The 13,203-nt window shown below is 33.6% G+C and overlaps 1 non-coding gene across 1 annotated transcript; it reads right to left on the minus strand.

Moving 5' to 3' along the window:
* Nucleotides 1-12,480: 12,480 nt before the first annotated feature.
* Nucleotides 12,481-12,676, minus strand: LOC140876713 (U2 spliceosomal RNA). Its single transcript, XR_012148951.1, has one exon. It is a non-coding gene; the product is annotated as a U2 spliceosomal RNA (small nuclear RNA).
* Nucleotides 12,677-13,203: the final 527 nt, after the last annotated feature.

Consider the following 13,203-nt stretch of genomic DNA (forward strand, 5'->3'; position numbering starts at 1 on the left):
TCATTGATGATATTCTTGTCTATTCTCATGACAAGGATGAGCATGCACAACATCTAAGGATTGTTTTACAGACGTTACGAGATAAGCAGCTGTATGCGAAATTGAGCAAGTGTGAATTTTGGCTTGATCGGGTAGTGTTTCTCGGTCATGTGATTTCTAATGAAGGGATATCTGTTGATCCTAGTAAGATAGAGGCAATGTTGAACTGCTCTCGTCCGACGACGGTTGCTGAGATTCGTAGTTTCTTGAGTCTAGCTGGATATTACCGTCGGTTCATCGAGAATTTTGCACAGTTAGCAAGACCTTTGACTCTTACTCGGAAAGATGTTGTCTTCATATGGTCCCCGGATTGTGAGGAGTCATTTCACGAGCTGCGTGGACGTCTTACTACTGCACCTGTGCTAGCTCTACCTTCTGGATCAGGAGGTTATGTTGTCTATACTGATGCCTCTGGTCAGGGGTTAGGATGTGTTCTGACACAGCATGGACATGTTATTGCCTATGCTTCTCGACAGTTGAAGACGCATGAGACTAACTATCCAGTGCATGATCTCGAGTTAGCCGCCATTGTATTTGCGCTCAAAATTTGGAGGCATTATCTTTATGGCGAGAAATTTGAAATATTCACGGATCACAAGAGTTTGAAGTATTTATTCACTCAGGCGGAGTTGAATATGCGACAGAGACGTTGGATGGATCTTCTGAAGGATTATGATTGTGAAATCAAATATTATCCAGGTTCTGTTAATCTTACTGCTGATGCCTTGAGTCGGCAGGTGAGACTTTCTGCACTTCAGACTAATGAAATATCTCATATGATTCAAGAATGTTGTTCATTGAGTTTTACGCTCAAGCACAAGAAAGGGAGAAATGGAATTCGGTTGTATACTATTTTGTCTGAGCCAGCATTGTATTCTCGGATCAGATATGCTCAGATATCTGATGTTAAGACTCAGCGTTTGGCACGTCTAGCCAATGGAGTTAATACATCTGGATTCCATTATCAGGCAGATGGTTTATTATGCTTATCGAATCGAGTGGTTATGCCTGATGTTGCGGAGCTCATGAATGATATTCTTTCTCAAGCTCACAGAAGTCGATTATCTGTTCATCCTGGAAGTATAAAAATGTATAAGGACTTGCGTACTAGATTCTGGTGGAAAGGGATGAAGCGAAGTGTACATCAATTTGTTTCAAGATGTTTGGTTTGTCAACAGGTCAAGGCTGAACACCGACGACCAGGTGGATTATTGCAGAATCTTGAGATTCCCGAATGGAAGTGGGAGCACGTGACTATGGACTTTGTTACCCACTTGCCTATGACGTCACGTCAGTGTGATGCTATCTGGGTCGTTGTTGACCGTTTGACGAAATCAGCACACTTTATTCCTTATAACCGGGAGTATTCTTATGATCGCATGGCACGCTTATATGTCCAGGAGATAGTGCGATTGCATGAGATTCCAGTAAGCATAGTTAGTGATAGAGACCCGCGATTTACCTCTCGTTTTTGGGATAGTTTTCAGGAGGCGTTGGGTACCACTCTAAGTTTAAGCATTGCATATCATCCGGAGACTGACGGGCAGTCAGAACGGACGATTCGTACGCTGGAGGATATTCTACGTTCTTCTGTCATGGATTTTGGCTTATCTTGGCAGGATTAGTTACCTTTGATCGAATTTGCCTACAATAACAGTTATCATCGTAGTATCGATATGGCACCTTTCGAGGCATTGTACGGTCGACGGTGTCGTACTCCGTTATTCTGGGATGAAGTCGGGGAACGGCAAGTCGAGGGCCCTGAATTGGTGCAGCAGATTGTAGACAAGGTAGATTTGATCAAGCATAGGATCAAAGTTTCTCAAGATAGACAAGCCAGTTATGCGAATATTCGCCGCAGGCCACTTCAGTTTGAGCCTGGTGAATATGTGTTTCTACGAGTATCACCTTTCAGGAAGGGGATGAGATTCGGCGTGAAAGGCAAGTTGTCTCCTCGTTTTATTGGACCTTTCTAGGTACTGGAAAAGATCGGAGATGTTGCATATCGTCTGACGTTACCGCCAAATCTTTCCAGTATACATAACGTTTTTCATGTGTCGTTACTTCGACAGTATATAGCTGATGAATCTCATGTGATTCAGTCTACTGATATTCAGCTAGAGTCAGATCTGTCTTTTTTTGAACGACCAATCCGTATCCTAGACAGGAAGGAGAAAGTTCTTCGGAACAAGATTATACCACTGGTGATGGTACAGTGGCAGCGCCGAGATGTTGAAGAAGCAACTTGGGAAACTGAAAGTCGTATGCAAGTAGAATATCCTGAGTTGTTTGCTTTGTATTTTTGATTACCATGTAAGATGTAATTACAGTTGTTGTAATAAAACATGGTTTGATGTTTCATATTGTTATCTTAATTTTTCTTTAGATGTTATTTCGCGGACGAAATATCTAAAGGTGGGGAGAATGTAGTAACCCAGATTCCATTTTAAGATAATAATATGATAAACATGATTAAGGTTTAGTAATTAATCATTTTCGGAGTGTTATTGGACTTCGAAAGAGAATTTGGGTTTTTGACTTTGGGCCGGATCGGAAGCTCCAAACCCAGATCGGAAGCTCCGATCCCAGCCACTTCGGAAGCTCAGCGGAAGCATAGAGATCGGAAGCTCCGATCCTGGAACGGACGTTCCGATCTCCAGCTGCCAGCAATGCTCGATGACTCAGCCGCGAGTTTTGACAAGTGTTGGACGTAGAGCAGATCGGAAGCTCCGATCGGGCAGATCGGAAGCTCCGATCGGGCGATCGGAAGTTCCGATCCTGGCGTGTCACACATGCACGCAGTGAGCTGAATCGGAAGCTCCGATCCTAAAATCGGAAGTTCCGATCCTGGCCGGGAATTTTGCCTATAAATAGGGCTCGTTCGATTTCATTTTGAAATACGAATTCTCGAGTTTCTTTCTTCAGTTATATAGTGTGAGTTATACACTTGAGGGCCCTATCGGTTATAATAGAGGTTTTGGAATAACCAAGGTGTGGTTATATTCATCCGGGACTAGCGACTCCAAAGGGCTAACTACGGACGAAGGTATGGTCCGGGAATCTATTTAAGTTTTGGGAGTACTTATTAGCTTAGTTAAGGCTTATAGAAATTATGTAGTGATACGGTGAACTTTTGAATATAGGTTTGGAACCTAGGATCCTATTATACTTGAACTAGCCTAGAGGTACGTACACATTGACTGAGATTGCCAGCGAGTATACATGTTTATATGTTGCATTTATTTGGCATTATTATATGGCATGATATATGATTTACCGCTTTCTATATTCATATGTCATGTGCATATACACGTTGAGCCTATACCTTGTTATACCTGACTATAGAGCCGCTCAGCTCTATACTCGATAGTCTGTCACTGAGAGTACCGCGACGGCGGGGGCATTTATGTCTGTCTACTCTGGTGTACTAGACGAGTGTGGTTGCACCCAGAGGTTGATCCGTGCGGTGGCAGCACTCATGTGGCGCCGGTTCTGAGCATGACTTTTCAGATGAACCATGTACCAGTCATCATGTTGCATGCATTATATACATATGTTTATTCATGTCTATGTACTGGGCGTTAGCGCTCATGTCCTAGTTGTTATCTTGGACACCCTATTCCATGGGGCAGGCCGCAGGATGGACGGAGCTGGTAGTTCAAGGCAGGACTAGGGAGCAGGAGCCTTGATGATTTTACTATACAGCAGGATTCGATATAGCTGTATAATGTTTACTGTTTAAGATTTCGATTTGGTTGTATCACTACAGATTTAAGCCTGGATTATGTTACTAAGCTGATATGTAAATTATGGTTTTGTTTCCGCATGTTTTACTCTGTTTTGCTGTATTAAGTTTAATGCATGCTATTAGTTGCCAGTTAGTAGGTGATACCATGCAGGGTCACTACAAGCATGGTTTTTGTTTCAAAAGGTGAATCTTCACAAAAATCATTCCAAACTTCACGGGCTGTTCAAAAACCACAAAGAGGCAGGCCATATTGTACAACATGTAAAGCTCCTGGTCACACAATTGAGACATGTTATAAAATTCATGGGTATCCTTTTGGCTACAAGCATCGACAATCTCCACACATCAGAGATCATACCACTGCTGTCAATCAAGTATCCACTGAGCAAGCTGAAAGAATTGAACCCGTCGCCTCTAATTTGTTTCCCAATCTTGACAAGTCTCAAATGGAACAACTTATGACATCTTTCATGAAGCATCTCACAACACTTGACATCAAGAATCTATCTACTGAAGGAAATCCTTCCAGCAACATGTCAGGTACATGTTTCTCTGTATCAGTACCTCAAATTATGAATTCCTCAAAGTGTTGGATAGTTGATTTGGGTGCTTCTCGTCACATCTATTCCAATGTCGATGTTTTTACATCACTAAATGTAGTAGAAAATTCATGAGTTATACTGCCAAATCATGATCATATTGAGGTTAAATTCTGTGGAGATGTTCAATTGGGTCCGAATTTGGTATTGACAGATGTATTGTATATCCCTGAATTCAAATTCAACTTGTTATCTGTGAGTTCTCTCCTTGATAATACAAAGTCAGTGATTCAATTCCTTGATATGTCTTTCATCATTCAGATTTGCCAACTGCGAAGCTGATTGGCAAGGAAAAACTGATCGATGGTCTTTACATTCTGGATACACATAAGTCATCTCCAGCCTTCTTCATCAACCAAGTTGATACTTCATTGTGGCACTCCTGCCTTGGACATCCATCCACAAGTGTTTTGAATAGAATGAAGGATTGCTTACACATATCCACAGCTTAGTCTCAGAATTCAAGCCCATGTCATATTTGTCCATTAGCCAAACAGAAACGCTTACCATTCCCATCTGCTAATCACATGTCTTCTAATGCTTTTGACTTAGTACATTGTGACATTTGGGGTCCTTATAGTGTCAATACATACAATAATCAGCGTTATTTTTTGACTTTGGTTGATGATTGTACACTTTTCACTTGGATTTTTCTTCTGCAACATAAATCTGAAGCTTTGGATATGATATCTCGATTCTACACCTTGATTGAAACTCAATTCCATAAGAAAATCAAGGCCTTTCGTACAGATAATGCAAAAGAACTATCTTGCACCGAGTATTTCCATACGAAAGGAATTTTACACCAGTTTTCGTGTGTTCAAACACCACAACAGAACTCAGTAGTTGAAAGAAAGCATTAACATTTGTTAAATGTGGCTCGTTCACTATTTTTTTAATCTCAAGTTCCTGCTCACTTCTGGGGTGATTGTGTTCTCACTGCAACATACCTTGTGAATCAGGTTCCATCGTCTTCTATTCAAAACAAATCTCCATATGAGTTACTTTATAATAATGCATTCGATTACTCCCAGTTAAGAGTATTTGGATGTCTTGCTTTTGCCTCCACACTTGCAGCTCATCGGGGGAAATTTCAACCAAGAGCCAAAATGTGCATATTCTTAGGTTATCCACCAAGAATATGAAAGGCTACAAACTTTTTGATCTCACACGAAAGGTGATGTTTATATCAAGAAATGTAGTCTTTCATGAGTCAACATTTCCATTTAAGACAGAATCCATTTCAGAAATTTCAGTGGATCCATTCCCAACAATTTTGCTTCCTAAACCAGCAAACTCTTCTGACCTTGCAACTCTTGACTTAAATGGTCTTACTCAAGATATCCTTCCAGCCGAACCTTCCCAGATACAACATACTCGCACATCTTCCAGGACAACCAGACAACCCACATATCTTCGGGATTATCATTGCCACTTATTACATCAAAACACAACTCCTATTTCCAAAATTCTATATCCTATCAGTAATCATCTGTCTTACAATACTTTATCTGAATCCCATAAGAATTTTGTCCTCACGGTTTCCTCCCAATATGAACCTCAATTTTTTCATCAAGCTGTCAAACTTCATGAATGGAGAGTTGCAATGCAAGGGAACTTGATGCTATGGAATCCAATCACACCTGGTTCATTATACCATTTCCTTTAGGCAAGAACTCCATCGGCTGTCGTTGGGTCTACAAGATCAAATATGCCTCTGATGGATCAATAAGTCGACAGAAAGCACGCTTAGTTACCAAGGGATACACTCAACAAGAAGGTTTAGATGTATTCCTTATGTTCCTCAAATAGACTATGATTGAGAGTATTTCGGCCTCCTAGAGGATGGTGTCTATTTGAGATTGTGTATCTCCTGGGGATGCCCAGTGTATCTTGTATTTTTACCCTCTTTTAATGAAGCCATTTTCATTATAAAAAAAACAAACAAAAACAAGAAGGTATTGACTTCTTTGAAACTTTTTCTCCAGTTGCCAAGATGGCTACAGTCAAAGTTCTACTTGCATTAGCGGGTAATCACAACTGGAATCTTGCTCAGTTAGACGTTAATAATACCTTTTTTAATGGTGATCTCACTGAAGAAGTCTACATGGATCTGCCTCTTGGATATTCTGTCCCAAACCAACAAGCTTCATCATCTCAGAGATTGGTTTGTCGATTACATAAATCCATTTATGGTCTTCGTCAAGCATCAAGACAGTGGTACACAAAGTTTTCCAAAGCATTACTTGACTCCAATTTTGTTCAATCACAATCAGATCACACATTATTCACTCGAGGTTCAGGATCTTCATTCTTAGCACTACTGGTATATGTTGATGACATTATCATTGCTGGGCCATCATCTGAACTTATTGATATGTTGAAGTCTGAACTTCAAAAACAATTCAAGCTTAAGGATCTTGGTAATCTTAAGTATTTTCTTGGACTTGAGATTGCACGATCCAGAAAAGGGATCTTCTTATCTCAGCGAAACTACACTATCACTTTATTAAATGATACAGGGTTCTTGGGTAGCAAACCGGCCAATACACCCATGGATTCTCGAAATCATTTGACTTCTTCCGAGGGTGATTTACTTGAAGATGCTACTCAATATAGAAGGCTTATAGGCAAACTTTTATATCTCACGCTTTCCAGACCTGATATAATGTTTGCTGTTCACAAATTAAGCCAATATGTAGCTACTCCTCGCACTGCTCTCTTGAAGGATGTTCATCATTTGCTACGATATCTCAAGTCCACTACTGGACAAGGCATTTTCTTTCCAACAAATTCCTCTACTCATTTGCGTGCTTTTTCAGATGCTGATTAGGCAGCATGTACAGACACAAGACGATCGGTTACAGGTTTCTGTCTATTTCTTGGTGATGCACTCATATCCTGGAAAACAAAGAAACAAGCAACAATATCCAAGTTTTCAACTGAAGCAGAATACCGTGCGTTAGCAAGTACCACAAGTGAAGTACTATGGCTTCTCCAGCTTCTCAAGGATCTACAAGTGGACTCTCCGACACCAGTTAGCATTTACTGTGACAATCATTCAGCTATGCATCTTGCCACCAATCCGGTCTTCCATGAACGTACCAAACACATAGAAATTGATTGTCATTTCATTCGAAGTAAACTTACTGCTGGGATTATTAAGCTTTTACCAATTCGATCACACATATTTACCTTTTTGTTCTATATAAATTAGATAATAATGAGTAAAGTGGAAGTTATAGGCTAATGAACAAATTTAAAATATGAAAAAAAAATTAAAAGAAAATAGGCTAATGAACAAATTAATTAAAAACACTTAATTAATCTTACTATTAATTTAAATAAAAAAAAATTTATATTTAATTTTTAATAGTAATGCTGCTCAAATTTTTTATGGTATGTAACATTTAGACTAAAATATTTTAAATAAATAGAAAAAAAATTTAAAATCCAAATTTGTTTCAAATAGTATATTAATAAAAAGTCTTCCAAAATAAATAAATGATTATAGTAAAAATTATACAGTATTTTCAAAAAAATTATTTTACTATAAAAGTATGAGTGTAGGAGTAAAGTTTTTTTTATTGTCTATATACATGTTTACCCCTATATAAATTAGATAATAATAATAAGGGTTATAAAAGTAAAATGACAAAAAAAAAAGAGACAAAGATGGAAAAATGCGCAAAACAATTAGGTGTAATAATTTCTCACATATAATTTCCATTTAAATGGAGTCTATTTAATTCTATAATTCCCACTTTACTCTCTTTCTACTATTAATTGTGTCAAATTGTCACAAAAATTGTTATACATACATTTCATATGTTATTATATGAAATTTGAGCAGCAATACTGTTAAAAATTAAATATAAATTATTTTTATTTAAATTAATAATGAGATTAATTAAGAGTTTTTTTAAATTAATTTGTTCATTAGCCTATTTTATTTTAATTTTTTTTCACATTTTAAATTTGTTCATTAGCCTATAACTTTCACTTTATCCTCTTTCTACTATTAATTGTGTCAAATTGTCACAAAATTTGTTGTTTATAAATTTCATATGTTATTATATGGTGTTTTTTTTCATTTCATCCATGTATTTTCAATATTATAATATAAAATTAATAATATTCGATCAAAGAATAGATTATTCTAACCGAAAATTATATTAAAAAAACTTGCAAAATAAATAAATATTTATGGCAAAAATTATATTTACAAATTCTGATAAAATATTTTAAATAAATAGAAAAAATTCAAAATCCAAATTTGTTTCAAATAGTATATTAATAAAATATCTTGCAAAATAAATAAATGATTATAGTAAAAATTATATAGTATTTTCAAAAAATTTATTTATTTTACTATAAAAGTATGAATGTAGGAGTATAGTTTTTTCATTGTCTATATACATGTTTACCCTTTTGCTCTATATAAATTAGATAAATCATGAGGGTTATATAAGTAAAATGATAAAAAAAAAAGAAAAAAAAAGACAAAGATGAAAAAATACACAAAACAATTAGGTGAAATAATTTTCTCATATATAAACTCCATTTAAATGGAGTCTATTTAATTCTATAATTTTTACTTTACTCTCTTTCTACTATTAATTGTGTCAAATTATCACAAAAATTATTAAAATGTATTTCATATGTTATTATATGTTTTTTTTCATTTCATCCATGTATTTTTAATATTCCAATATAAAATTTTATAATAATATTCGATTAAAGAATAAATTATTGTACTGAAAAATTATCTACCGAAAAAGTATGAATGTAGATGTAAAATTTTTCATTGTCTATATATTTGTTTACCCTTTGTTTTATATACACAAAAGTTTAGTTCAACCTACCTTATGGATATTACCCTAATATGATATCTAACAACTCATGATTTGTCATGTCAATCCTATAATATTAATTATGCATATGTTGAAATATGGACCCTTGAATGAATGATTCGGGTATTACCCATATGAGATCTCATTAACCATGAATGAGATAATAATTAGAGTTATATAAGTAAAAATTACAAAAAGAAAGAGACAAAGATGGAAAAATACACAAAACAATTAGGTGTAATGATTTCTCACATAACTTTCATTTAAATTGAATCTATATATTTAATTCTATAAGTACTCCTACTTTACTCCCTTCCTACTATTGATTGTGTCAAATTGTCATAAAATTTAATTTGTTATACATAAATTTTAAATGTTATTATATGATTTTTTTTTTAAATTTCATCCATGTATTTTCATTATTTCAACATAAAATTTTGTAATAATATTTGATCAAAAAATAGATTATTATAATTGACAACTTATATTAAAAAGTCTTACAAAATAAATAAATACTTCTGATAAAAATTATATAGTATTTTCAAAAATTCTCATAAAATATTTAAAATTAAATAGAAAAATTTTAAAAATCCAATATTTGTTTCAAATAATATATTAAGAAAAAGTATTGCAAAATAAATAAATTATTAAAGTAAAAATTATATAGTATTTTCAAAAAAATTCAAAAAATTTAAAGTAAATAGACAGAAATTAAAAATTTCAAGATTTATTTCAATAATTTACATGTATCAAAGTATTATTTGGTAAATAAGCTAATTTTACTCAAAATCTTTACTAAATATTATTTAATGATAATTAATAGTTTTATTTTCTACCATTTGAATTCTTTTACGCCGAGTAAATAAATATTTTTTTTATATTTCCTTCTAATATATCCACATATACTATATGCAAGTGATATGAGAATAAGAAATTGATCGATATATTTTAATGTAATGACATAATAATTAATGTAATGTATTGAAATTAATTACTATTAAAATAGAAAATTTGTAGTGACGTAAATTAACATGTCATTAAGTTCCAAAAATATTGAAAATAAATGGTTATACAATAAAAATAAATGTAGAAAATTAAATTAATCATCAATATAAATAGTTCGAAGATAATTATTAAGAAGTAAAGTTTAAAATGTAATCTACATTTATAGAAAGAAATTAATTAAGTTACTCAGTTTATTTCATTTATAAATATGATTAAATTTAAAGTTATTTTAATTTTATATTATATCTAATATAAACTATCTCACGGGTTAGTTTGATAAGACTGATCTCTTGCTCGATCTAACTCATAACAAATATGACTTTTATGCCAAAATATTTTTTTTCAATCTACATAAGGATTAGATCGACTCATCTTACGAATAAATCTAATAGGATACCTACACAAAATTTAAAAAATCGAAATAAAAGACTAAAGTAATAAATAATGATAATAAAACTTAGTAGATTTAATATTTTTTTTATTAATTTATTACCTTATCATGAAAATCTTTTATTTGTTTTACATACAAGAACAACAACAACAATAATAATAATAGTGAGTTTAGTGATATTTGATATTATGTCATTACTTTTTTATCAAAAGTTCTTGTAAAAGAACATTGTTTGTTATCATATATTGAGTCAATGTTTTAGAGTATTTTTTTTCACCTTTTTATACTTCCATCTATATATAATTTTTTACACAAGAGGTGTTAAATATTTTTCTAAAGTATCTGATTTTTTGGTTTATGATATATTCATGTTCCTAAATTATATATAGATCACTAGAGTCAATAGTTTTTTTTTTTTATTATTATTAAACAGTGAAGTAGATGGATATTGAAAATACGTAACATGTTTTACAATATATATATATATATATATAGTACAATCACGCTTACGCTTGAGTTCTAGTACCAATGATATCTATCATGAAGTCACCTTTGCTTGGTCCGGGGCGTGAAAGATTCATCTATTTATTTTTCATCTCTTTTTTTCATTCATTTATTTATTTTTCTTATTTCCTGAACATTCTAATAAGTGATTAGGAGCTTTTATGCTTCACCCGGTGTTCTTCACCCGGTGGATCTTTGCCCTTCATGGGGTCACACATTTATGTTGGCTCCAAGCCCAATAAAGGGGTCCATGCCCAATGAAGGGCAGATATTGCACTGGTGAAGAACACCTGTGAAGAATACCTGATGTAGCATATAACCTGTCTCAGTGATGAGTGGTGATGTCACGAAGAGTGACATTTTTGTTCTTTGTTAATATAATGTGATATATACAGAGACGGAGGGAAGGGGGGCAGTGGGGGCAGCCGCCCCCCTCAATTTTTAAGCTGAACTGGGGGTGGATTAAAAACTTTAAAATGAACAAAAATTAACTAAAAACATGAGAAGACAAACTGATAAAAAGAAGAAAACAAGTGAGATGATATCTATTCTAGATTTTCTCCAAATCCCTAAAAAAATCTCGATCAAATTTCTACATCTCTATTTCTCAGATTTTCGGAGTTGCAATTTTATATCTTTATATGATCTTTCATCTTTGATTTTTTGTACACACCGACACACGGTAAGTTTTTCTTTTTCATGTGAAGTGTTTTTTGTTTTTGGGAATATTATAAATATATATAAGGATTTTGTGATGATTACTATTTTTTATGTAAGTTATTCTCTCGAAATATATGTGTTCGTTCATCTCGCTTTCCTTATTTGATTTTTCTGGCGTCCCTGTATATATATCTTGGAACTTTCTAAAACGTATTTCTTATTTAAATAATAAAAGATAAGATAATAAATTTTACAAAACTTTCGTTGTTTACAATTACATGAAATTAATTCACACATTCAACGCAAGGCTAAATTTGGCCGACACAATCTGTTAGCCCTCCTCTACCAAGTTTATAACCCTCCTCTACCAAGTTTATACTACCGGGCGACCCAAACCTGAGACAGATTCTATTCTGTGGAATTTAGCCCAATATGGGCCCAGAATTATATACTCTGTTAGTTATTTTAGAATTATTTAATTTAATTTATATAATAATAAAATTTAATATAATATATACATAATTTGTATATCGTACAACCTGTTAAATTCCACAACTTATTTACACTACTAAAATAGTAACTATTAACACTATTTCTGGAGTTAATTTTTTTTTTCTTAAAATGTAACAATTACTTGGAGAAGCCTATTGGGCTCGGAAGTTCGAATTTTAACTGGATTTGGTGGGGTGCGCCAGGCCAAAGCAAAAGTGCAACACCATGGCGACGCGTGAAAGCCCAGGCAGCAAGCTACCTTGGTGGACATTCCCCCTAAAAAAATAAATTTAATACCGTGTGGACCATTGGCCCACGTATCAGATATTAAACTGATAAGAACAGATACTACACTTGATCTTAGCCAAAAGGCCGAGAAAGGTATGAGCCTCCAGTTCGATAGACTTCATTTTTTATACCTTTTTCTCTGTCTCCTTACGCACATCTATCGATGTGGGATATTTAGCTGTCGTCTGCAATAACATTTCCGTACTAAGGGTCGCGTAGCACGTCAAAAGTCCATCACATCCAATGAAAATCCAAATGAATGACACAATTTCATGGATTTCCATTTTTTGTTTTTAGAAGCTCGTATTTTTGGGAATAATAATTTTATCGCACTTTGAATATGTTCCAGTTAATTATTTAAGCTGGTGAGTGGATTTGATTAATGTAAAAAAATTCTCAAGTTTTATCCCTAGACTCATACTTAATATAAGTTTAACATTTTTTCCCATTTTTAAGTTTCGTTTGAAAATGTACTTTAAAAACATTTTTAGTGTTTTATAAGTGAAAAAACTTAAAGCATGTGTTTAGATAAAAAAAATTGTAAAATGTTTTTGAAAACTATTTTTTAAAAAATACTCTTCAAATATAGTTTTTAAAGAACACTTGAAATGTGTTTTTATATGT

This window comes from Henckelia pumila, chromosome 1, assembly GCF_033568475.1.
Source record: "Henckelia pumila isolate YLH828 chromosome 1, ASM3356847v2, whole genome shotgun sequence".
In the NCBI taxonomy this organism is placed as follows: Eukaryota; Viridiplantae; Streptophyta; class Magnoliopsida; order Lamiales; family Gesneriaceae; genus Henckelia; species Henckelia pumila.